Source organism: Canis lupus, chromosome 22 (assembly GCF_048164855.1).
Source record: "Canis lupus baileyi chromosome 22, mCanLup2.hap1, whole genome shotgun sequence".
Lineage (NCBI taxonomy): Eukaryota > Metazoa > Chordata > Mammalia > Carnivora > Canidae > Canis > Canis lupus.
The window spans coordinates 519,660-541,757 of NC_132859.1; the positions used below are offsets into that span (position 1 = coordinate 519,660).

At 52.5% G+C, this 22,098-nt stretch overlaps 1 long non-coding RNA gene across 18 annotated transcripts in view; it reads left to right on the forward strand.

Annotated features, from left to right (window-relative positions):
* LOC140613763 (uncharacterized) overlaps nucleotides 1–10,173 on the forward strand; it is a 29,367-nt gene extending 19,194 nt beyond the window's left edge. For 7 of the 18 annotated variants that reach the window (XR_012014614.1, XR_012014615.1, XR_012014607.1 and 4 more), the window contains one exon: nucleotides 4,524–5,376. This is a non-coding gene — a long non-coding RNA (uncharacterized lncRNA). Of the gene's footprint in view, nucleotides 1–1,120; nucleotides 1,398–4,381; nucleotides 4,432–4,498; nucleotides 5,377–5,590 lie in introns of those variants that run through there. The other 11 variants (XR_012014618.1, XR_012014612.1, XR_012014613.1 and 8 more) reach the window with 4 other exon arrangements.
* Nucleotides 10,174–22,098: the final 11,925 nt, after the last annotated feature.

A 22,098-nucleotide genomic window follows, 5' to 3' on the forward strand; every position in this document is an offset into this window, starting at 1 on the left:
ACATCATTACAATTGACTACAATTTAGAATTCAATTCCTCAGTCGCACTTGGGCCCTTCAGGTGTCCCGCGGCCGCAAGTGGCTGGTGGCCACCGTAGCAGGTACCGCGGGACATCTCCATCATCATAGGTCAGTGGGACAGCACTGCCCCCGAGGCCGAGACGGTGGCTGAGCGGAGGGCCCGTGCCAACCCCGTGTCGCAGGTCACTCTAGAAAGGCACACTTAGGCCAGACACCGCTGGACACAGCCCTCCTGCTGCCCCAGGAGGCAGAGCCGGGTGGTGCTCCCTGGGCTGTGGCCCTGGAGAGTGGGACAGTTAGTAGGACCTGGCATGGAGCGGCTTTGGGCTTGTGGTCAGGAAGCCCGGCCGTGAAGGTGGCCTCCAGCCGGCCGACCATGCACCCTCTCCTCCGGCCAGGACGGAGGCCCTGCCATGGAAGTCCCGGGGAGGGACTCCACACCCAGCAGCGGTTGCCAGGACACAAGCGGGACCGAAGAGGCCATCCGAGGGACAGTCCTCCTTGGTCTCAGGAAGCCTCCGTACGTGGCCAGGCATCAGCTTCCCTGGAATTCCAGGCACTGTCCTGGTGCTAGAAAGGATAAAACGGTTTAATTTGCTTTAACCGTTCTGCTGGTGCCTTCTCTTGTTGTTGTTGTTGTTGAAGTTGATTTAGTTGTTTCTTTCCATCTTTTAAGACCGAGCCACGTTTGTCTTTGTTTGGGTTTTTTGTTTGTTTGTTGTTGTTGTTGTTGTTGAAATACACACAACGTAAACTTTACCATCTCAACCATTTTTAAACTTTTTAATTTATTTTAGAGGAAGGGGGGAGGGGAAGAGGGGGAGAGAAAATCCTCAAGCAGACTCCCACTGAGTGCAAAGCTGGACAGGGGGCTCGATCCCAGGACCCCGAGATCATGACCTGGGAAATCAAGAGTCGGCCGCTTGACCAGCTGAGCCAGCCAGCCGCCCCCGACCATGTTTGTGTACGTACAGTTGGGTGGTCCAGTGCGTCCACGTTGCTGTGCAGCCATCGCCGCCGTCCGTCCCGTAAGTCTTCTCATCTTGTGAAACTGAAACTATATTTATTAAACAATGACTCCCAGTTTCTTCTTCCCTAGCCCCCACCAACCATCGTGTTTTCGGTCTTTATGATGTTGACACCCCAAGGACCTTACATAAATGAGATCGGACAGTATTTGTCTTCTTCTGACTGGCTCGTTTCACGGGGCGTAACGTCCTCACGGTTCATGCACGTGGCAGCCTCCTGCAGAATTTCCTTCCGTCTCAGCCTGGACAGTATTTCACGGCACGTGCACGCCACGGTTTGCGTGTCCGTCGTCCGCGGTGGCACCGTTGCTTCCACGCTTTGGCTCCTGTGAATAAGCTACTACGAACGTGGGTGTATGAGTATCTCTGCTCGATTACTCTGGGTCTGTAGGCAAAGTGGAACTGCTGAGTCATACGGTGATTTTATTTAATTCCCTGAGGAACCTCTCTACTGTTTTCCACGGCTGCTGCTTGTTTCACACGTGCACCAGCAGGGGTTCAGCTTCTCCACATCCTTGCCAGTTCTTTTTTTTTTTTTTTAGTAGCGGGCACCCGAATGAGTCAGGTGGTCCTGTTGGCCGTTTTCTGAGTGCTCTAGCCATGTGCAGCCCAAACCTCCCAGATTGCTGAGCAACCGGGCCTGTCACCCGTCACCCCAGTTCCTGCTGTCCGGGGGGCTGGCGGCAGCCCGTCCCGCCACCGGCCTGTGACACCACCCGGCTGCCCTCCAGCCGGCCCCTGATCCCCCCGGGCCTGAGCTGGGATACGATGCCAGCTCCGCGGGGTCTCCGGCTCGCGCGTGGCCTCTTTCCCTGAGTCCTCCTAGTGCCCGTGACCTACTCTGGCTGCCCTGGCCTCAAGCAGCCCAGCGGCTTCATCTGCTTAGACATGGGTTTTACCTCCACCTGAGTCATCGCCTTAGAAGGGACGCAGCTGGGCCGTCGGGGGTCCCCGGGGCAGGTGGAACAGGCGGGGAGCGGAAGGTCGGCCGGCCAGGCGGCCTCAGGCGGCCTCTGCGACGTGAGGGCAGGTCCCTAATGTGTCACTCTCACCTTAAGGCTCCGCGTTCCATTGTTTGTCCCTCCCTATACCTCAGAACTTGGTATCTTTGGTTTTGGGTTTTGGTTTTTCAAGAGAACAAATGCAACAATTTTATCTACTTTTCGATGAGTTTAAACCGTTGAGGATACGGGATTGCGAGGAATGTACGCGCAGCGGCCTGGGCAGGAAGGCCGCTTCGTGGGTTCTACGGCTCCCGGGTCTACGTGGGTTAGAGCCTTCCTCGGGTCCCGCTTGGTTTCGTTTGCTCTGCCGCCAGGACTCACTGCCGTGTGCTTTAGGCTCACAGCGCGTCTCCCGCACTAGGAGAATTCAGTTCACGTCGGGCCTAAATCACACCTGCCGTTGAAAAAGAACCGTGTGCTGTGCTGTCCCGGCTTCGGCCTGGAGCCAGGCTCCCCGCCCCCGCCCCGCCGGGGTCCTGTTCCCCGCAGGCTCCACGTGAGGCACAGGCTAGGCTTGCTCTCCCCATAGGACAAGAATCTCCCGTAGTTGGAGAGGAGCAGAGTGCTTTGTCAAGACCATCTGCCCCTGAATAATCTGTGTTGACTGCTGCATCTACGACATAGCGATACGCATAGCCCTAAACCTTGCTCAGATTCCTTAAAACTAGCTTTGATGAGCACAAGGCTGATATCCTATTATTTTGTTGTTACTGTTTATTATTTCATGATGAAAAATTAACACTACAAAAAAGTAACAGTTCACTAATAACTCCGCCAGGGAAAAATAACTTCCCTTCTCCCTATTAGGGTCTGAAAGAGCGTATCGTTTTACGTGGGCATTGCCTCAAAACTCCTCATTAATCCCGAAATGATGTAAGTAAAAGTGGGTCAATAAAGAGGAAAAAAAGAACTGAATTTCATTAAGTATTAAGGTTGCTCAAAGTCTGGCCCAAAGCCGCGCTCCTCAGGTTTCGTAGGAGTTAGGATTGGAGAGAACTCAAACAGGACAAACAGCACATGGGGTGCAGCAGGACGTGGGAGTCCTGTCGGAGAGGCCTCATGGCCCTGCGTCCGTCCTAACAGTACCTAGCACGGCTGGGGTGCCTCTGCAACCTCGGGGGCCCCTCCAAGCCCCACCACAGGCTCACGGCGCTGAGCGCCTGAGAAAGGTTATTGCCCCCAGTGTCCCGTAACCCGATGTCCTTCTGGTTGATGGATAGACGGTGGGGGGCGGGGGGGGGGGAGACTGAGTGCCACACGTTACAGCAGCGCCCTCCTCACCGAGCTCCTCACTGCCTGTTCCCGAGGGTTCACAGCGGGGCAACCAGAGTGACTCTCTGGACAGTGTGGTTGTGTCTGGAGCATTCGGGCCTCTCATCCATGTGAGAACAAAGACCAAGGCCTAAAGTGGTTCCTTGACCACCACCTTCCACTTCTTGTTCCAGTGCACTGGTCATCCAGAAGCTCCTCAAACATCCACGAGGCCCCTTCGGTGCGCACAGCTCTGTCCAGGCTGCTGCGGCCCCCCGCGCCCACCCACCCCTGGCCTTGGCTCTTGGCTCACGCTAGTACTTGACATCTCAACTTCAACGTCTGTTCCTTAATAAACTTCCTGCTCCAGACGAGTTGACCTCTTCCAGAACCAAGAATCCTTCCCTCAAGAATTTGTCACGCATGCAACCATGCAGTCCTGTGTGGGCTTATTTGATTAACGTCGTCTTCCGCCCCTTAAGCTGGGATCTCCATGAGGGCGAGGCCCGTGTGTGTTCTGCTTACTGATTTTCCCCTAATGCCTGGCAGAGGTACATCGTAGACTCTTAGTAAATGCTTGTTGCGTGAACCAATGGTAGGGTTCTGTCCTCTCCTTTAAAATGTATATTTGGCTTCACTCCCCACCATTCCAGCACAAGGTATAACCAGCGTACAAACTTTTATCCCAAGTACAGTAAAGGTTCACTCACACCCTGGGGGCTGGAGCTTTACAGTATATTGATGACTTCGTTCATGCGTCTCCATCCTTCAAAAGAAAGCAAATCGTGATAGACTTAGGGACTAAAATGGGACTCAGTTGTTTTGACTGGACGTTTTAAACATTAGGCAACTGTTGAGCAGTCTAGTCAAGATAACTGAGCTTCCTAATTTTTTTGTACTGTTAAAGATTCTCTTCCTGCCCCAGAAGTCTAGTGGAATACCATTTGAGTCTTTAGTCACCCGGCAAGATGGCGGAAGAGTCGGGGTCCTCAACTCACCTGAGTCTTTATTCACCCTAATAGACAAAGACATTTCTCCTTGCTTTTCATGTGCTGTCCCTCTGATTGTGAAATAAAGATGGCCCATGTGTAGCTCGGGTACATTCTCCAGAGCTCTCCCTGCAGCTGGTGGGTATCAAGCCCCCTTTTCCCTGAAGTAAGCCACTCCCATTTCCAGCTCAACTTCTGTTTAAAGTGGTTTTTCTTCTCCGCCTCTGCAGAGCTGTCAAGGAAAAGACAACGTTGTTTAGAGAGAACAGCGAGGATAAACCGGCTCCTCCTGGGATTAGATGTTAAACGACTGTGATGACCGACGTGACAGGCGCCAGGGCTTCTGTTTCAGTAGCACCAGGGGGACTAGCGAGAGTGGGAGATCCATACTGTGAATCCTGCGCAGTGCCTCATCAAGGCTGTAATCCACTGTGGCTCCCGGGGAGTCGCTCTTCATCTGACCCACTTGAGGCTGCCTCGAGGCCCAGGCACCTGTCTAAGGATCACAGTCACAGTTGGGGGGGACCTGGTTTCCCCTGACTTCCGTGGCCTCTCTCCTCTGGCCACTACCCCTTCTGTGCTCTGAGCCAAAGCCTTCGTCTCTTCTCATCCCTCACGTTATCTGTGGTTGGCCTGTTGTTGGGAAGACTCTCCGTCGTCCCATCAGTGTGGGGCCCCAGTTGTTAGCAAGTGACATCACCGTGTCAGTCCTCAAGGACTAGTGCTGCTCAGTCTTTATCAAACCCACTATTCTAATCTTCAAGGAGAGAAGAGAGGTGTTGCCTCTCAGCCCTGGAGAAAGTTGCCCTCACACCCAGAATGGACCAAATAGCTCTTTACCACCCAAGGGAAGAAAAAAGACAATAAAACTTGACTATATTTGTTTAAAGGGAAAGTTTATATCCTGCTTTTCAGGCCATAGTCCGTTTAATTCTCATAAAATCTCTAACCCACCCCCACACGGGAAACTGATCACATTCATCATTTTTGAGACCTCCCCATAGGAAGAGCACTTGTGATTTATATTTTGTTTAATGCTCAATTTATTAAAACCTACAAGTGTAATAAAACTTTGAAAATCGATTTTCTTATATGTTTGAGCCTTGATTATGTAAATTACCTTAATTTATTTGAGCCACAATGAAATTTTAGAATAAGTAATTTCTGAGCAGCTCAAACAAACATGACAAAACTATTTTAAATACCAAACCGACTTCTGTCCTTAGGATTTCTATAGTTCTTAAGCCTTCTCAAGTTTGTACAAAATACAGTATTACTTGTTTCGATAACTTCCCAGTATACAGCATTCCAGGCAGAAGAGATTGGCTGTATCACTCGGGGTCCCGTCAGGAAAACCAAACCCCAGAGATATGTCAGACGATGGAGATTCAACACAAAGATTGGCAGCAGCAGGAGCACATCGTTACCTTCAAGCTACTGCAGAGCAAGAGGAACGTGGTATTACCCGAGTGCACAACCAACCACTATGTGTGCAAGGCTCCGGAGCACCCCTGCCGCCACCACCACCTTGCAGGAAATTCGACGCCCACCCTTCCACCAAAGCAGCAAGCCCACCGCATCGGTGCCAGAGCCGAGCCCCGTAGTGCTCTTCGCCCTCTGTCGTCACAGTCACCAGTTTGCATGATGCCCAGCGTTGGTCAGGAGGTGTAGCCAAAAGAAGCAGCCCCACGTACTACTGTTCTACTAATTACTATCAACACAACATCTAAGACGCACTATTGTAGTCCCTATTCTATAACTTCCTTTTTTCCACTTTATATTAAGTTTTCTACATATCTAACATTTTACCAATTCAACAATTCCAGTGAACTGTAATCACCATTTTCTTTGTGATATTTGTACTGCCAAAGGGACGGGAGCCCTCTAGCTCAACCCCTGTGTTCTTTCAGCGTAGCCCCTCAAGCCCTGGATATCATTCTCATTTTGCTCCAGATCAATCCTGAGGATTTTCAGGCCATGCCACGGAATCAGCTACCCTCCGGGGGTCCTGGATCCTCATAGAGACCAATCCTGGGCAGAGGGGTGGCATAAGAGGGTGAGCGTCCGGGAAAGTGCCCCTGCTACTACTCTGCATCATTAGCACTAGAATGAGGGTCTTACTCAGGACCTACAGTCCTAGTGATGCTCCAGGTGAGCGTATCCCACGGTTGTAACCTGCTTAGAGTGTGAGGTTTCATTCACCACCGAAACTTTTTTTTCTTTTCTACCCTTTGTTTCCTGAAGACAGCTGAGGCTGGGAGAGCGTATGCAGTGCGTCCAGGATGACGACATCAGTAAACAGCAGATGCTCGGGCCTCGTTTAATCCCAATGCTCAGTTCTCTCCATTACACAGTACTTGGTGAAACAGAAGCTACAGGTCTGGTCATGTGTTCTTCTCCTCTCTGAATCAGTCCTCCCTTATAGCGTAGGACTTGTCTTCCCTTCTCCATCTTCTGTCATGTGGTCACAGGGCGATCCAAGTATGTCTTGTCCATTCTGGACTTGCTGCTAATGATCACGGGAAGAAAAACTCCTATAACTGCATCGAAGTGAGAAAGAATTATTTTAAGAATTATTTTTATACCTTCAAGAACTATTCTTTCAAGGCAATCAAATCACCTTACATTTCAAGGTCAAGGTCAGCCTAAAGAGTAAAGTACAACAAAAGAAATCCTGTGAACCACGCAAGCCAGCAGAGCTACAGTAAATGAGATTTCAAATCTTGCTGAACTCTTAAATTTCAGAAGAAAAGATTTGCTCTTTCCTCACAGAATTGGCATGAGGATCAAATAAGAGCCCTTTTAGAGTAGCTGTTATAAAGCAAATGCTCAAAAATGTCGGTGATCATTAGTAGTATTACTTCTTTCTGAACTGGCGGTTCCACAGATCACCTGCCACGTGTATTGTGATGCAAACCGGGGCGTTAGTGTAGATAAACAATCTTGCCTGTCAAATAATAAAAATATTTTTTTAATTAATTCTATAAATAAAAGGTTGACAAACGTCACAAGGTGCTGTTTCGAGTTAGAGGAAGAAGATGGGCTGACGGAAGATGGGTGAGCCAGCTCCCAAGAGGCGGGATACACGTAGCGGGCTCCCACCCATCTTCTTTCCCAACCTGAGAAAACTAGAAGAGTCCAAAAGGAACTGATTTCAGAACTATGATGGAGTAAGTTAAATGTACATCTTATTAAGTCAAATGGTCTAAGCATTTAAGATTGCTTATCTTCATCAAGAAATCAAAGGACTATCTGGGTTTTAGCACAAAAAAAGGCTTTACCTCAGCACAACCTTACTTCTTCCAAATACAGCACACTTTGTTTACTGAGGTTTCTTCATTCAGAGTGATTATATTTCCGAATTGGAGTCTACTGAAGTCTTCAAAGGCCTTCCATCTGTGGGGTTGGCAGATTAAATAAAATTGCAGTCCGCTCAATGGGATGTGGTAATGTCATAGTAGAGAAAATTGGACAGTCTCTGTTCCACATATTATGAAAATCTCCTTTTAAAAAAAGCAGGAGGAAATTCTTCAAACTGACGGTTTGAAGCCAAGCAGTCTTTTTTTTCCCTCTTAACACCATCTTTTTTATTGCTGTTTTTGTTACATACAGTACAAATGCGTTTTTCAAGTATTTTTTCCTTTTCTTTTATTTTTATTTTTTAAGGATTTATTTATTCATAAGAGAGACCCAGAGAGAGAGAGGCAGAGACACGGGCAGAGGGAGAAGCAGGCTCCTTGCAGGGAGCCCGATGTGGGATTCGATCCCAGGACCCCGGGGTCACGCCCTGGGCTGAAGGCAGGCACACAACCGTTGAGCCCCCCCAGGTGCCCCTTATTTTTTTATTTAAATTCAGTTAGCCAACATGTAGTACATCCTTCGTCTCAGATGTAGAGTTCAATAATGTATCAGTTGCATATAAGATCCCGTGCTCATCACATCCTGTGCCCTCCTTACTACCCATTATCCAGTTAACCCCTCCCCCCTCCCACCCTCCTCCAGCAACCCTTAGTGTGTTTCTCAGAGTTAGGAGTCTCTCATGGTTTCTCCCTCTCTGATGACTTCCCATTCAGTTTGCCCTCCTTTCCCAGATGATCCTCTGTGCTATTTCTTATCTTCCACATATGAGTAAAACCGTATGATAATTATCTTTCTCTGATTGACTTATTTCACTCAGCATAACACCCTCTAATTCCATCCATATTGATGTAATGGTATTTGTCCTTCCTGACGGCTGAGTAATATCCCTCTGTACATACAGACCACAGCTTCTCTGTCCAGCATCTGTCCAAGGACACCGAGGCTCCTTCCACAGTGTGGCTATTGTGGACATTGCTGCTGTAAACATTGGGGTGCAGGTGTCCCGGTGTGTCACTGCATCTGTATCTTTGGGGTAAATCCCCAGCAGTGCAGTTGCTGGGTCGTAGGGCAGGTCTATTTTTACCTCTTTGAGGAACCTCCACACAGTTTTCCAGAGTGGCTGCACCAGTTCACATTCCCACCAACAGTGCAGAAGGGCTCCCCTTCTCCAATCCTCTCCAACACTTGTGTTTCCTGTCTTGTTAATTTTAGCCATTCTGACAGGTGTGCGGTAGGATCTCATTGTGGTTTTGCTTTGTATTTCCCTGATGACAAGGGATGCGGAGCATTTCTTCATACGTCTGTTGGCCATGTGTAGGTCTTTGGAGAAATGTCTTCTGCCCATTTCTTGACTGGATTGTTTGGTTTTTGGGTGTTGAGTTTAATAAGTTATTCTTTATAGACCTTGGATACTAGCCCTTTATCTGATAGGTCATTTGCAAATATCTTCTCCCATCTGTAGGTTGTCTTTGAGTTTTGTTGGCTGTTTCCTTTGCTGTGCAGAAGTATTTTGATGTTGATGAAGTCGCAATAGTTCATTTTTGCTTTTGTCTCACTTGCCTTTGGAGATGTGTCTAACAAGAAGTTGCTGCAGCCAAAGTCAGAGAGGTTGCTGCCTGTGTTCTCCTCTAGGATTTTGATGGATTCCTGTCTCACATTGAGGCCTTTCATCCATTTTTAGTTTATCTTGGTGTCTGGTGTAAGAGAATGGTCCAGTTTCGTTCTTCTGCACGTGGCTGCCCAATGTTCCCAGCACCATTTATTGAAGAGACTGTCTTTTTTCCAATGGATCGTCTTTCCTGCTTTGTCGAAGATGACAAAGGGTTCTTAGGGTTGAGGGCCCATTTCTGGATTCTCTATTCTGTTCCATCGATCTGTGTGCATGTTTTTGTGCCAGTACCACACTGTCCTGATGATCAGCTTTGTAATAGAGCTTGAAGTCTGGAATTACGATGCCTCCAGCTTTGGTTTTCTTTTTCAACATTACTTTAGCTATTCAGGTCTTTTCTGGTTCCTTACACATTTTAGGACTATTTGTTCCAACTCTGTGAAAAATGGCAGTGGTATTTTGATAGAGATTGCACTGAGTGTGTAGATTTCTCTAGGAAGCCTAGACATTTTAACAATATTCTTCCAATCCATGAGCATGGAATGTTTTTCCATCTCTTCATGTCTTCCTCAATTTCCTTCAGAAGTGTTCTGTAGTTTTTAGAGTACAGATCTAGGTAGAGTACAGGTTAGGTTTATTCCTAGGTATCTTATAGTTTGGGGTGCAGTTGTAAATGGGATAGATTCCCGATTTCTCTTTCTTCAGTCTCATTGTTAGTGTACAGAATGCAACCAGTTCCGTGCATTGATTTTGTATCCTGACACATTGCTAAATTCCTGTATGGGTTCTAGCAATTTTGGGGTGGAGTCCTCTGGGTTTTCCACATAAAGCATCATGTCATCTGCAAAGAGTGAGAGTTTGACTTCTTTGCCAATTTGAATGCTATTTTTATTTCTTTTTGTTGTCTGACTGCTGAGGCTAGGCCTTCTAGTACTATGTTGAACAACCGTGGTGAGAGTGGACATCCCTTTTATGTTCCTGACCTTAAAGGAAAAGCTCTCAGTTTTTCCCGTTGAGAATGGTATGTGGCCCTTTCGTGGATGGCTTTCATGATGTTGACGTATGTTCCTTCTATCCCTTCACTGTGGCGAGTTTTGATCATAGCCAATTGGCCTTAATCAAAGCTGATCTCAGTTTATGTAAACAGTGGCACAAATTGAAAATAAATAATTCCTTTCAGTTCCTAATTTCTCAAGTACAGAATAAGTTAGCTAACCTTGTTCAGAGTAACCTGATTAGTAACTGCAGCCAATTGGATAGCAATTTTTAAACATAATTTTTAAATATTATGAATAATTGAAGTCTTTCTGTTAATCTTAAAAGCAGTATTGCAAATAGGCATTAGGCTAAACACTACAATGAAGACCTAAACTTGTGTTGTTATTAGTATTAAGTATAAGATGTATAACCTAAGCTTATACATCTTATAATTGGCAGATCTATATCATCCAACCAAGTGTTTATTTAGAGGTTAGCCTCTCAGATTTCTTTTTTTTTTTTTCAGATTTCTAATAAATGTGACATGAATTTTGGGACCCTCTATGAACCCCCTCCATGAAAATAATGCTTGAAAAACTATACATTAAATATATGTTTCTTCTGAAACAGTGTGGGTGTCCAGGGAATTTATCATCTGACTGCAGCTATAGATAAAAAAAAAAAAAAGTTATTTCATGTGAAATCAAACTCCCATGCCTACTCCACTCATAGGAATGGGATTCATGTGTACATTGTCCTGGGAGCATGGGAATCCTGCTCCAAAAAGATTATGCTGAGATTTTTCCTGGAAACCCAAAGTCCTGTGATCTAAGAAAAGATAAACTACCCCAGAAGCATACCAAAAAGGAATCAGCACCTTGAAAATTTGAGATAACCATGTACCCAAGATTAAGGACATGTCTCTTTCTGCCACATCGGAAACACTTAATAAAAATTGAACATTTACAAAAATTGACAATTGACCAACAAAAGGAATCTTGGTAACTACCAAAAACTCTACCTGCAGATAAAGTCCTTAACTCCAAGAAAATATAGTCAAAAAACCCAAAACAAATGTTAAAAGTAAACCAATTCGGACTCCCGGCATGGAGTCTGCTTCTCCTTCTGCCTGTGTCTCTGCCTCTCTCTCTTTCTCTCTCTCTCTCTCTCTCTCTCTCTCTCTATCATGAATAAATAAATAAAATCTTTAAAAAAAATGTGTCTGGAAAATAAGATACAACTTTCTAAATATTTCGTAAGTTAAAGAATAAGGCATTTAAAAAATGACAAAACATTTAGAAATGGATGCCCCCAGAAATCTTACATACCATATGGAATGCAACTAGTGCAGAACTTTTATAGGAAAAAATTAGATATATTAGAAAAGAATAAAAATTCAAAACCTTAAAATATAAGCATTCAGTTCAAGAAACTATTGAAATAATGATGAAGTAGGACAGAACTAATGAATATAAGAGCAGAGATGAATGATACTAAAAAACAAAGATACTAAATGTGTTTAATAAGATCAAAAGCTGAGGCTTTACAAAGACTTGTAAAATGGATGAGACTCTCCCCAAACTGGTCAATAATAAATGAGAAAAGGCATAGAGCAACATACAACATGAACATTAAATATAAATGCTGGCATAGGAACTTTTTTAATTTCATGAAATAATACTATGGAAAATATGACATTAAATAATTACATGTAATAGAAAATTGTCTAGAAAAATAGATAAAACCGGGCAGCCTGGGTGGCTCAGCGATTTAGCGCCGCCTTCATCCCAGGGTGTGATCCTGGAGTCCCGGGATCGAGTCCCGCGTCGGGCTCCCTGTGTGGAGCCTGCTTCTCCCTCTGCCTGTGTCTCTGCCTCTCTCTCTGTCTCTCTCTCTCTCTGTCTCTCATGAATAAATAAAAATCTTTAAAAAAAGAAAAATTGATAAAACCAAACTTGACTCAAGGAGAATAAAAAACCTTAAAAGACCTGTACTCATTTATAAACAAATTGAGGGGTGGGATGTCTGGGTGGCTCAGGTCATGATGGGCTCAGGTCACGACCTCAGGGTCCTAGGATCAAGCTGCATGTCAGGCTCCCTGCCCAGCGGGGAGCCTCCTTTTCCCTCTCCCTCTGCCTCTCTCCCCACTGGTGCTGTCTCTCCCTGTCTCTAATAAATAAGTAAAATCTTTTAAAAAAATAAATAATAAAAACAAATTGAATCAGTAATTTAAAACAAATCAATCCCTAAAAACAATAGCCCTTCAAAATGGTACAGCTACTTTGGATGTTACTTTGGTGGTTATTTACAAAGCTGTAAACATGCTCATGGGATCCAGCAGTCAATGCTTCTTGGTATTCACCCAAAAGAGCTGAAAACTTCTAGCCACACAAAAATATGTTCAGGGGTGTTTATAGTAGCTTTATTTGTTATTAACAAAACTTGGAAGCAATTATCAAAACCTGGTAGGCAAATGGGTACATAAACTGGTGCATCCAAGACATGAAAAGTCATGAAAGAAGTCGATCTGAAATGGCTGCACACTGTTCAATTCCAACTCTAGGACATTCTGGAAAAGGCAAAAAACTATGGAGACAGCAAAAATATCAGTGATTGTTGGGGGGCTAGGGATAGGAAGGGATGGACAGGCGGATGACAGAGGGTTCTCAGAGCAATGAAACCATTGTTATTGTTCTGTAATGGTGCGTACATGTCATCATTCATCTATCAAAACCCATAAGGAAACGTATGACACCAAGAGTAAATCCTAACGTAAACTACAGGCTCTGGGCGATAATGATGTGTCCGTGTAGGTTCATGACTTACAGCGAACCTTCCACTCTGGTGGGGGAGGTTGGCAGTTGGGAGGGGCTGGGGGTTTGCAGGGAGAGGCAGAGGTACAGGGGAGCTTTCTGTTCTTTCTGCTCAATTTTGCAGTGAACCTAAAACTTCTCTTTAAAAAACGAAAAAAAAAAAGGCTTTGGTGGTTTCACAGTTGTTTTATCAAAGATTTGAAGAGAGGTAGCAGGGGGATCCCTGGATGGCTCAGCAGTTTGGCGCCTGCCTTTGGCCCAGGGCGTGATCCTGGAGTCCTGAGATCGAGTCCCACGTCAGGCTCCCTGCATGGAGCCTGCTTCTCCCTCTGCCTGTGTCTCTGCCTCTCTCTGTGTGTCTCTCATGAATAAATAAATTAAATCTTAAAAAAAAAGAAGAAGAAGAAGAAGAGAGGTAACAAAAACTTAAATAAAACCGTACCAAACTAAATCCAGCAATGTATTAAAACTTAAAACACATGTAAGGCTTATTCCCAGAATGAAACAATGACCTAATTATCTAAATGGCCTTAAATCTGTCAATGTAGGAGATAGCCTAACAAAGAAAAAATAGATAATTTAAAAAGAAAACATATGATTATTTCAATAAATCTAGAAAAACTCACTTAACATCTTTGAAGCCCATTCTTTTTTTTTTTTTAATTTTTATTTGTTTATGATAGTCACACAGAGAGAGAGAGAGGCAGAGACACAGGCAGAGGGAGAAGCAGGCTCCATGCACTGGGAGCCCGATGTGGGATTCGATCCCGGGTCTCCGGGATCGCGCCCTGGGCCAAAGGCAGGCGCTAAACCGCTGCGCCACCCAGGGATCCCTTTGAAGCCCATTCTTGATCAGAAAACAAACTTTTAGCAAAGTAGGAGTAGGAGGGAAACTCATGATCCCACAAAAGATGTCCTCCAAAAAAATTACAGCAGACATCATACTAATGAATGAACCATTAGAAGCATTTCCTCACAATCAAGAAAAATTCGAGGATTTTCAATATTATCACTTTTATGTCACTCAAGGCTTCAGCCAGCACAGAGAAGCGCAGAGGTGAATATAAAATGTGTAAGTGGGGATCTCTGGGGGGCTCAGTGGTTGAGCGCCTGCCTTCGGCCCAGGGCGTGACCCCGGGGTCCCAGGATCAAGTCCCACGTTGGGCTCCTGACATGGAGCCTGCTTCTCCTTCTGCCGGTGTCTCTGCCTCTCTCTTTCATGAATAAATAAAATATTTTAAAATAAATAAATAAATACAATGTGTAAGGAATGGAAAGGAAGAAACAGCCTCGCCATTAATTGTAGACAACACAGCATTTATGTATGTATCTGCCTTCTGTTCCTACATAACAAGTTGATGCCGCAAATTTCGCAGCTTCAGGCAGCACACAGTTATTACGTCCCGGTTGTGTCCGCCAAAACTCTGTTCTCTGCTCAGGGTCTAAGGAGGAAGAAATCCAGGTGGGGCCCCGGCCCTGTTCTCTGCTGGATCACAGTGTCCGCGTCCCAGCTCACTTGGTTGTTGGCGGGATTCAGTCCTTGTGGATGCAGGACTGAGCTTTCTGTTTCCTTGATGGCGGTCCTCTGAGGGCTGCTCTCAGCTTCCAGAAGCCTACATTCCCTGGGCACCTGGTGCCCGCTGTGACAGCATGCTTACGCAGAGCCGCCAGGAGAATCCGTCCCTTCCCCTTCGGTCGGCTATGGCTGGGTCTTGTAGGATACAACGTGACAACGCGGGTGACTATCCCATCACCTTTGTCATGCGAAAGAACCAATCAAGGGAGTGACCATTCTAGCACATTCACGGGTCCTGCCCGCACTCGGGGGCGGGAGGATCAGATGGGGTATGTACACAGAAGGCAAAAATCGTGGCCGCCTTGTTAGAGTCTTGCCAACCACCACACAGTACCTCCAAGAATTTTTTAAAACCATTATAACAAATGTGACAGTTTAACAGGTTGCTGAACACACAATCAACGGACAAGAAGCAAAAGTATTTAGACCAGAATCAACTAATACAAATGTAGTGGAAAAGGAGATTTCAATATTAATACAAAACAAAACCACCAGGCACCCAACTACAGAAAGAAAAAAATCTAACAAAAGTAGAGCCGGGCCTAGGGAAGGCGCGGACTCTAATGACCGACGTGAAGGGAAACCTGAACACACGGCCTGTGTACCGCAGTCCCACCGGTGAGGTTAACATCTTAAATAAGCCCGTTCTCCCAAATTAATAATCGCAGCGCAGTTTAAATAAAACCCCAGCAGACTTTTTTTCACGGAACTTGGCCAGTTCATCCTCAGAGTGATAGTGAGGAGCAGAAAATTACACCTAAGAAAAAATTGAAGAAGGAGAAGGAGACTCGCGTTTTTGGACGATGTGACTCGCTATGAAGCCAGGGAGTGGAAGGATGAGTGCAGAGGAGGGCCCGGGCCCCGCCGAGCAAGGAGCGCGCCGGGGCAGGTCCTCGCACACGTGAACGGCCGCTGTGACCGGGGCGCGTCACAGCCTGGCCCGGGAGGTGAGCCTGGGAAAACTGGGCGTGAGTGACGCGAAGGTCACTTCCACACACGCATTCGAACCTACGTGTGATGAGGAGTCAGTGTGGGAAGCAGCACCTTGATACCTTTAGAAGAAACGAGATCATTTTGTGACACTGAAGCGGAACAGAAGTTTCCTAAATTAGATTTCAACGCGCAAACCGTGAAAGAGCCACGTAAGCCACCCGCGCAGCAGAAGTCAGTGCACAAAGTGGGGGAAGCGCAGGGGTCGAGAGGCGCAGCCCTGTAGGCAGAGACGGAGGAGTCAGCAGGGCCGCGGGGGGCCCCTGCTTCCGGGGTTCCGCAGTGAAGAGCCCTCGAGGAGCAGGCCTGGGCTTGCAGCCAGAGCACCCGGCCGCGCCCCGCCAGGCCGCCCTGCCCCGTGGGCCCGAGGGCCGTTTCCAGCCCGTGGGCGGCTCGCTCAGCCCGCGTGACCCCGACTGCTCCCTGCGGACGCCCGGCGGGGTGCGGCCTCGGCGGCCTGGCTCCCGGGCCCCAAGCTCCGTCGCGCCCCGCGCCCGCGGCTGAGACCGGCCGCCATCGGGCCAGGCGGGTGTCCCGGGTCCCCAGGGCGCCGCGGCTAGGCTGGGCCGCGCACGGTCGCGTCGAGTGGCGGTCCCCGGAGCCCTGGGCCTCGGCGCCGGTGAGCGGCCAGGCGGGCCCCCCCCCCCCCCGCGACGGGCCCTCCTCGGAGGGAAGCCGGTGGCGCCAGCGAGGCCAGCGAGGCCCCAGGCTGAGCCCCTGTCGCGGCCCGGCCCGTGGCCACTTCGGGGCGACCGTCCGGGTGGTGGCGGCCCCGCGGCGGCGGCGGCTCCGGTCAGCACCTCGCGTCCCCCCAAACGGCTGCGCGTCCCAGGCAGGCGAGGTGCCTCGGCGGGTCCGGCAGACCGAGCCAGTGGGAGGAAGGCGCGGGCCCGAGACGCGGGAAGACGGCAGGACCCGGGCGCCGCTCGGAGCGGGAGTCCGCGGCCAGCTCAGGCCCTCGGCGGTCGCGGCGGTCGGCCCGAGTGCGCCCGCGGGGTTGTGTGCACGGGCCGGGGACCCGCGGGGGGAGGAGCCTCGCGCACGGGGCGGCCGGGACGGGGCTGCGGGGCGAGGCCGGGGTCCGCTCCCTGCGCGGGCGCCTGCCGAGCTCGGGCACCTGCACGCGGGGGCGCGGGCGTCTCTGCGCCGGCAACTCCGTCTTAACGGAGACCCCGGTAACGGGAGGAGGAGCAAAACGGTCAGAACAAAGACGCTGGAAGTTCTGGTTTCTTAAGCGAACATCCTACCGGCTTCCTCACGACGGAAGAGCATCCGTCCCTAAGACACTAAGCAGACCCATCGCCCTCCCCGGAGTTCGGTGGTGACAGCTGACGGTGACCGGAGGGGACTCAGAGACCCGAGAGCGCCGGAGGGAGGCAGCGGAAGAGGAGGCCTGTGCTGGGAGCGCAGCGCCCGCGTAGTTCGGGGTCAGCGCCTCAGCCGCACGTGCTCACTCACGGGGCAGCTGACCCAGGACACCCTGCGCCCCCGGAAGAGGCTTCAGCCCCTGAAGGATCCCAGATTTTCAAGAGCGTGTGCTCCAAGCCTGGAGGGTTACCCCGGAGGGCCCAAACCCGACTAGATCTACTCCTGGGTGGCTGGACAGGAAAGCCATGGATTGTGGACAGATCCTCAAGGCGCTCAAGTATTTTAATCACCGATTTGGACGAGGGCGTAGGGGATGCGAACGCCGAATGTTTAGAAGCCGCGCGTAGGGGTGACACCGCCCGTCAGGTGGGCCACGGGCCCATGAGTCACTGCAGCTAACACGGGCCGGGACTGGGCCCAAGCCAGAGTCAAACTAGAAGAAACTAAAGAGTAAAGTGCCCTCCGGCCAGAAGCCAGCCGCCAAGCCCGCGGTGGGAGCGGGGGTCCCACGACGGAGAGCCTGTCGCCTCTCGGATCACGCGCCGCTTACAGGCCCGCGGTGCGCGAGTCCACTGCGCTGGGCGCCGCTTACCTCCCCCGGCCAGGGCGCCCACGCGAGGGTGCCGCTGCACATGGAGCATCTGGGGCGGGACCGGGTGCAAGGACGCCCCTCGTTGCTCTGCGCTTTGGGAAATGCGTTATTTGGGCTGAAAAGGAGTAAAGTACAGGTTAGGTGACCGACCACCCGGGTTCACGCGGGGCTGCCGGGAGTTGTCGGACACGGTACGTGCAGGCTTAAAAGCGCGGGCAGGGCCGCCCGGTGGCTCAGTCGGCTGGGCGCCTGGCTCGGGCTCGGGATCCCTGCTCCGTGGGGAGCGGCTTCCCCCTCTCCCTCTGCCCCCCCCAGCTTGTACGCTCTCTTGCTCTCTCACTGTTTCTCTCAAATAAATAAAGTCTTTGAAAAAAATAAATAAATAAAACCCATTCCCAGGAGCCATGTGTAGAAATCCCTCGATGTCCCTGGCCGCGTCACGTCACGCGCTACCCCCACCACGGGCACCGGCACCGTATTTCGTGGACACGCTGCCACCCCGAGCAGCACTGGGGTTCAGTTAGCAAGGAGGGGGAGGAGGATGGGAACTGGGCCGCACAGGGCAGGGTGCCCCGCAGCCGTCCTCTGGGCCACTTACTCATCACCGTGCCACCTCCCTTCTCCTTGGGAAGCTACACAACCACCGGCCTAAGGACACGGCCTAGGGTGCGGCCCAGCAGGAGGGCACGGGGACTTGGGGGGGCGCCGGCCGCAGTGCTGCACCAGGCCAGGGCCCGTGACTCCCAAAGCCGAGGTGCTCTCGGCGCACCCCGGGCCCGGACACCGGCCTTTAGGAGGAGCGGCACAGCTGGCACAGAAGGAGGGTGCGACGGGCCCCCCTTCCCTCAGGACTCCGGTGCGCTCGGCATAGCTATTCAACATTGGGAGGAATGTGCTACTAGGACCCGCCGTCCTGAAACCAAAAACAGAGTGACCGAAGCACGGGGCCCAGAGGAAGCCGCCTCGTGGCCTGGGTGACACCGGCGGTGCCCGCTTACACAGGAGCGGGCCAGGGGGCTGCCCGGTTGGGCGCCTGCGGCCCGACCCCCTGCTGGCTGTGTGCCCGCACCGGGAGGGGCCGCGGGGCCTCTGCTGTCCCCACGCGGGCGCCCGGCCCGGGGCTGCTCCTGGGGTTCTGGGCATACGCGGCCTTGAGGACCCTTAGCCTAAGGCACTGGGGTGCATCTAACAGGAGCAGCCAGGCTGGGGGTTTCTAACATTTCCTGAGGGGCTCCTGAGAAGCAGGCGAGAGCTAAATCAGGCCCCTGAGCTATGTCACAACTTCCGAGAGCTTAGGGTCGAGCTGAGGCAGGGAAATGCTCCACGGGCCTGTAATGGAACGGGTGTTTCTTAATTTATTATTTTTTTTTTCTGTCTTGAATATTGTAGTAAGAAGTGATTCATTTACGAAATTTGATCCCATTAGAGTTCTGGCACTGGGTATAGGGATAAAATGTGCCAAAAAGTCTCGGTCCTCCCACCGTCCTATAGCCTTACCCAGAGGGACGGGCTCCAGGGGGAGCACCGTATCCCCTGCGGCCTGAATCCTGCCCCCCAAGTGCATGTCGAAGCCCTGGCCCCTCGTGCTTCTGACTGTGCTTGGAGATGGGACCTTGAAAGAGGTAAAATGAAGTCCTTAGGGTGGGCCCTTGCCCAGCAGGACTGGGGTCCCTTGAAAAAGAGGTGATTAGGGCACACAGACGACAGAGTGAGCAGGGGCCGCGTGAAGACACAGAGGAGGTGGCCCGGACGATACCGACCCTGCCCATACCTCTGTCGCCGCCTCGTAGCTTCGGGACCCTGAGAACTGCCTCCCGCCCTCTGAGCCGCTGGCGTGGGGCACTTTGTCGTGGCCGCCCTCGCAGACTCAGTGGCACAGAAAAGGGCTTGTGACTCAGTGGGGCCCTGCCTGGTAATCACCGTGGCGGTCGGCGTGGGTGCTGCCCCAGATGCTCCCGCCCGCCACGGCTGGGCACCGTGAGGTCACCGCACCTGCCTGTCCTACCACTCGGGCGAGGCCGTGGACCTGCTCCGGCCACCACCCGCCACGGGAGCTCCAGCTGCCCAAGCGCACCCCGGCCGCCCCGGCCCGGTGGCCACAGCCCGGAGCGGGGCACCCAAAGAGGAAAGGATCCGGGCCCCCCAGCCAGACCCAAGGGGCCCGGAGTGGCCCTGATGCTCCAGAGCCGTCAGGCCTGTCCCCGCTGCTGCACTGCTTCACTCCCGACGAAAAGCGCCAGCCCCACCGCATTTGTCCAACCCCAGGTGTTCACTGGCCTCACTTAATGCAGATAATGGGCAGAAGAATGAAACCATGAACCTTTTCTTGGTTTGGATTTTTTTTAAACCCCCAAATAACATAAAAATAAATTTTAAAAATGCAACTTAGATTTAAAAAAGAAGTCCTGGAATAAACAATAACAATACTAAGGTAAAATGTCAGGTACTGAGGCCATGTGTGCTGCTTGCGGGGCCTCCTGCCGTCGGGCCGGGCCGGACACGGTCCAGGAGACCAGCAGGACCCGCAGCCCCCACCCCGCCCCCGGGCCGCTCCCCTGTGGTCACGGGGCGCCCCGACCCTCAGGGAGAGGCTCACAGGGAGAGGCCGGGCGGGGGCTGCCCAGCGGGGCGCAAGTCCTTCCTCCCACCTCTCAGGCCCGAGCCCTGGGCGGGGCGCCCGACCCCACGGCCCCCAGCCCGCAGCCTGACCCGCTCTGCTACTCCGGGGGTGGGGGTCGGGCTCCTACCGCGGGCTCCCGGCGCCCTGCCTGCTAGTCGGAGCCTGGGTGCGAACGGGTGCGCGTGCCTGGGGTCCGCCCCCCCGCGGCCCTGGGCACAGGTGCGCGTCCCCGGCCCCGCCCCCCCCCCCCCGCGGCCGTCGCAGCCCTCCCAGCGCGTCGGGCGGCCCCGCACCTGAGCCCGCGCACCTCAGGGTCCCCGCGCGGCGCCCTCCCGCCGGTGCCCCCTGCAGGCCCGCTAAGGACGCGGCTCCGTCGGGCCCATGGGCGCAGCGAGGCCCCAGCACCCCTGCCCGCCGGGCGGCCGCGTAGCAGCAGCGTGTCTCGCTCTTCGCGCGGCGCGTCCCGGGCGTGTGGGACGGAGTCGGGGCAGGGCGAGCGCTGCGGACGGGCAGGTGCGGCAGGTGCGGCAGGTGCGGCAGGAACCGACCCCCGGCCCGCCCGGCGCCCTCCGCTGAAGGCCCGTGTCCTCAACGGCGCTTCCTAATCGGTCCCTAGGGAGCTCGCGGTCGCAAATATTGACAATTACTGGGGATTTTTTCCGAAGCACATGAAATTGTAAGTATTACTGGGGGCAGGGGCGACCTTAGGACACTCCACTCAGCAATCTGGCATCTTCTCAAACAGGAAAGAATAAGCTTCACGATCTGAAGCTTTACTGGAACATCCTTTGCTCGGAAAATGGAAACGGCCCCAACCTGCAGTTCCCTTTACATCACAGTCTGTAAGTCGAGGACAGTGTCGCTTCGCTCCGGGCGCCGACTGTCCCGTCCAGGTGACTGGGGGGAAACAAAAGGCCGCGCCAGGCTCATCAGGGCGCGCACACCCGGTCCACAGAGACGGGGCTCCTCACCGGCCACCCCCACCCCGAAAGTGGGGCCCTGCTCTGGAAGGGGCCCTGGGAGGCCGCGGCCTCGGCGCCGGACTGGGATCCCCTGGGGCCCGCCCCCAGCTGCGGCCGGAGAGGTAAACCGAGGCACCGATGGGGAGAGCTCCGGCCTTTCCATCGCCCCTGTGGGTCCGAGTCCCTAAGGGACTCCTCCTCCGCAGGGTCTCCCCTCCTCCCGACCCCGCTTTCCTAGAGAAGGCCAGATGCCGGCTGACGCTTGTCCAGCCTGGGGGACCCCGCTGGCCCGCCCCGTGGAGGGGTCCCCGTGGAGGCGCGTCCCCGCGGAGGGGTCCCCTTCAGCGCTGGCTCAGCCCCGAGTTGTGGGATCTGCGGGGACCGGGACGGGCCGCTCCAGGAGGGGCAGCTGAGGGCACGGCAGGCCCCCGGTCGGCCTTCGTCTCCCTTCCTGCGCTTCTCACCTGCTCTAGCGGAATCCCCACACCCCCACATCCTCCCCACACCGTCCCCACATCCCCACATCCTGTTCAAGTCGTCTACGTCGGTAACTGCCCCGTGCTGAGCTGGGCGGGATTCAGGGGGCGGGTCCCCGGCCAGCGGGAGGGCGGGGGGGGGGGGGACCCGGGGGCGGAGGGGAGGGGAGGGGAGGGGGACCCTGGGAGGAGGGCAGGGGCGGGGCGGCGAGGGGACGCGGGGGGCATGGGGGAGGGGAGGGCAGGGCAGCGGCGGCGGGGGGACCCGGGGACCGGGGATAGGGCAGGGAGGGGCGTGGGGGGGGACCGGGGGCGGCGGGCAGGGGCGGGGCTGCGGGGGGACCCGGGGGGCATGGGGGAGGGGAGGGCAGCAGCGGGGGGCGGGGGGTACCCGGGAGCGGAGGGGCGGGGCGGCGGGGCGGCGGGGGGACCCGGGGGCAAGGAAGGGGAGGGGCGGGGGT